Below are 4,461 nucleotides of genomic sequence, written 5' to 3' on the forward strand. Positions count from 1 at the left end.
AGCCCCACGTGATTATCGGCCAGGCTGGCACAATTAACTAACTCACATGTGCATTAAAAAATTTTAAGCTTATTAAACTGAATTTTTCCCCATCCAGGTGATCCTTTGGACTTCTAGCTAATCATCAGTCTCAGGCGTATACTCTGAATAAATGATTGTTGAATAAATGAGCGAATTAGGAAACAGTGCCCAAGTCAGCACTTCTGTTCCCACTCTAATAGTTGATTTAACTCAGTGTTTCTCAAAGTGGGCAATAAATACTATGGGGGTGGGCACTGGAATGTTCCAAGGGGTTGCAAAAGTGGATGCCTACACTTTATCCTGGATTATGGGCTATGGTACAAAAGCTTTTCATTGCCAGTGGGGCACTGAGTAATTTTTTTTTTCTGAAAAGGGGGTGGGTAGGCCAAATAAGTTTGGAAACCTATGATTTAACTGATGGCTGCCAGTTTCACTGAGAGTTTGTTAAAGTAATTATTACCATTTATTTTTGTTACCAAAGTTAATTGTTGGGAGCAATTGGGGTTTATGTTTTTATAACACCCTTTTTACAGGTTAATAGCTGACTCAATTCTGATTCACAGAGACCCCATAGGAGAGTGTAGAACTACCTCTGTGGGTTTCTGAGACTGTACCTCTTTCTGGGAATAAAAGCTTCATCTTTCTCCCTCAGAGTAGCTGGTGGTTTTGAACTTTTGACCTTGCAATTAGCAGCCCAACCGTAACCACTACGCCACCAGGGATCCTTTTAGTATATGAGACCCCAATCTCAAATATAATTTGAGAACATGTATTGTCTTAAAAGAGACAAAAACACAGATATATCATCCAGATGAGGGAAGCCATCAGCACAAGGTCAAAATGAAGTCCCTCATCCAGGTGATACGTATGTGTCTTTGTGCGTCTTTGTCCCTTTTAAGACTTAATAAGTGTTCTCCTTAAATTATATTTGAGACGGGGTTCTTTTGTACCCTAAAACATAACCCACAATGAGGATCTTGTTAGCAGACTATGGAACAAAGAAAAACTCATTTTAATAGATTAAAACTGTTTAGAATAGAGAGGATAAAAAATTAATACCCAAATGCCAAGTCTATTATAAAGGGTTTCCAAGGCTGTAAATCTTTTTAAAATTTTATTTTAAATAGTTTTATTGGCAGATACTTCACATATAATTTAATCTTTCAATCATATTAAGATTTGTACAATCATCACCACAGTCAATTTCAGAACATTTTCTTCTTATACTCATTGTTGTTAGCTCCTCATTTCCCCCATATCCCTCTGCCATGCCCCTATCCAGTAACTGTCTCTACAAATTGACATATCCTGGATTTCATATACAGAAAATCATACAAAACAAAACAAACAAAAGCCCACCAATAGACAAAACATAGAAAAACTTCTAAGAGAAGGCAGAAAATATTAAAAATCAAAACTTTAAAATAGGTCAGAAGAGAGACTGAATGAACGGGTATTACTGTATAATAAACCGACCCAAATATCAGCCAAGGTACCTAATTTTACCAAAAAAAAAACTGCATTTAAAATGTGCTGAAAAACTCGGCTTATACATGAGTATATATGGTACATTTTAACCTAACCATATCTGCCATACTCGACTTTATAATGCTCTCTAAATGATAGCAAAGCTAGTCATATATCCCTAGGGGATTCACCAAAGGCTTAATCCACATGTGGTGACCCCAAAAATAGATTTTTGGACTTCTACTGTCATCCATAACCTTCTGCAAACTCAGTATTCACAGTTTAAGCTCTGATACAATTCCCTCCTTTGGATTTGTATTTTATTATTTACAATCCTTGTATCACATAGATTTGTGTATTTCTTCCATGTGGACTTGCTTGTTTTAAAAACAAGCCATTAAGACCCCAGACGACAGCCTTCTCAGATCATCTGCGGGTCTCAAGGACTCCAATTGTTCCAGGGTGGCCCAGCTGAGTGACCCCAGGCTGTGGTGACCCTGAGGGGAGTGAAGAGTGGGCAGCCAAGGCACCCGAGCGAGAGCCCTGTGGGGCTTCAGCAAGAGGCATGAAATTGGACTCATCAGGGAACATGAGTGAATTCTGGCACAAACTGGGCTGCTGTGTGGTAGAGAAACCCCAGCCGAAAAAGAAGAGGAGATGGATTGACTGAGCTATGATTGGGGAACTGATGAATTTCGTTCACCTGACTCACATTGGCTCTGGGGAGATGGGAGCTGGAGATGGACTCGCCATGACAGGTGCCGTTCAGGAGCAAATGAGATCCAAGGGAAACCGAGACAGGCCGTGGCGCAATTCAAGGGGCTTGTACCTCCAATAGAAAAGGTTCTGCCATCTTGAACCCCCTCCCCCACACCTGTGTCCAGCCCAGGAGATAAGCTGGCCTCTCTAGATCCCTCTTTAAAAGCAGCAGCCCCAGGACCCCTCTTTTCTATGTCTGTTGTCTTCACAGTGCCTCAGAAGACTTGGGGGCTGGACTCCCTCGGCTCCCTCTGGCGATCGCCCCTCCTGGAGACGGGGTCAAGGCAGCAGGACTGACCAAGTGACTACTGTTGGCCCGAGAAGCTCAGCTCAAGTCCGGGACACCCTCAGACATGAGATAGGAGTTCTCTTCTCCTGAATGACGGTCTGGGGGTCAGCTGTTTTTAAACGCTTAATCTGGAACTCCTTAAATGGGGTGGAGGTGGGTGGGTGAGACTACTACTACCAGAGCTGAAGCTGGCTTTACTGAGAAGCGCCCTGCCCACCTGCTCGTCCCCTCTCACCTCCTGGAATGAAGGGAAGCAGATACCAGGCAGAGGCTGAGAGGGGGACCACTGTAAAATCCACACTTTTTTCTTTAGATTTCAGACCTTGACCAGTGTCTCCCTGCCTCAATGTCTCTCTGCCAGTACCAGCGTCTTTCTCTAGTTCCCCCTCTAGCCCTGTGTTTTTGTACCATTACTATAACACCTCAGCAACTTTCTTACTTTTCAATTAGGGAATTAATTTCAGTTGTGTTTTCTTAATTCGCCCATGCTACTACTACCTCTGTCCTTAGCCCAAACTGTTAGGAGCCTTCATTTCTCATTGAACAAGAGTTAAAGAGGTGGGTCTTAGTCTGGCAACATTCCTTTCACCCATTCAAGTCCTGGGACCTGTGTCTTACCGTCTGCTAACATCCCTGCTGGCCCAGGTGAGGTGAGAAAGAGGCGGCTGGAGAGCAACCTAGAATTCAACAAAACTAGGCTTTCTATCTCAGGGGTGATCAGCAGGTTGAACACACAGACCTTGAGTTGAGGTGTCTGCAGATCCTCATCAGGGGAGAGACTCTAGAGTCTAGAATAAGTCTCCTCCTTTGTGGGCACTTCGGATGTTTTGGGCTTGGGAATTCATTGTAGTGTCCTCTGTCCTATGCATGGCCCACCCTCATGTGACAGCCAAAATGCCTTCCAAAAATTGCCCCTAAGTGAGAATTAACAGCTCTAGAGTCACTGTTTTTTTTAAAGTTATATCCACACCCTACGACCACCTCCCACCCCCTTATCCATCCTAAGGCTGAGCCATGGACTAGCTAAGACCTCTTATGAAGCAGGACCTACAGTGTTACACTTACTATCTCCAAAGGGCATTTTAATGTTAACATGGTGTGTTATGTGTTCTTGTATGGGTTCGAGTCTCAGTCATGCTACACTCTTGCTCGCTGGAGGATGGGCTCCGGGAGTATAGAGACAAACAGGATACAGTGGCATTGGCAGAGAGCAGAAGAAAAAAAGCAATAGTGCTAGACACACCCCCATTTGTCCTCCCCAGACTTATGCTCTACTTCTGTGCCCTAGTCCTAGAACCAGTCATGGATAAGACTCAGGGAGTTTTGTATGAAAATCTGGTCCCACGGCCCACACTGAAGAGTCTACTTTCTGTGGGAAAACCATGTAGATTCGGGATCTTGGATTTTTTTTTTCTAGGTGTCCTGTGTTCTAGCTTCTGCCTTGCAGGGTGATTAGGAAGACAGGCAGTTTCCTGAGACAAGGTGGGTCTCGGATTACCCCTGTGATAGGAAACATCCTGTTTTGTAGTTGTGGGGGTCAGGAATGCGGGAACTGGAGTCCACTTTGCTGATTGTCCCCACTTACCATGATTGAGGTTTATAACTTTTGCAAATTGCAATGTATTTCCTGTCATTTTCAGTCTAACATTGGTGATAAGCATTCCCAGTTTATTCTCAAATCCAGTCAAGATCATTGCTCTCAAAGTAGCCCATCTTGTTACCCTACGCTGGTCAATGGCTCGAGCATTCTATGTGCCTCTGCTCAGTCGGAACTTCGACCTCATTCCAGTAGCTGTTCTTTGGACTTGGCTCTGTCCTGTGCACGCACTTGCCTATAGCCACCTTCTCCAATGTGTATGCCACCATCACTTCAGCAATTCCCAGGTGATGGGAATGGGTTTGAGTCATAATTTATATGAAAAATC

At 43.7% G+C, this 4,461-nt stretch overlaps 1 protein-coding gene and 1 pseudogene across 5 annotated transcripts in view; one reads left to right on the forward strand and one right to left on the reverse strand.

The window, feature by feature from the left end:
* Positions 1 to 4,461, reverse strand: part of DLG3 (discs large MAGUK scaffold protein 3) — a 95,172-nt gene that overhangs the window by 45,077 nt on the left and 45,634 nt on the right. The gene's annotated exons all lie outside the window — the stretch shown is intronic.
* Positions 2,078 to 2,333, forward strand: LOC105979861 (annotated as a pseudogene).

Source organism: Echinops telfairi, unplaced genomic scaffold (assembly GCF_000313985.2).
Source record: "Echinops telfairi isolate 266 unplaced genomic scaffold, ASM31398v2 ScPeMD7_7415;HRSCAF=8453, whole genome shotgun sequence".
Taxonomy (NCBI): domain Eukaryota; kingdom Metazoa; phylum Chordata; class Mammalia; order Afrosoricida; family Tenrecidae; genus Echinops; species Echinops telfairi.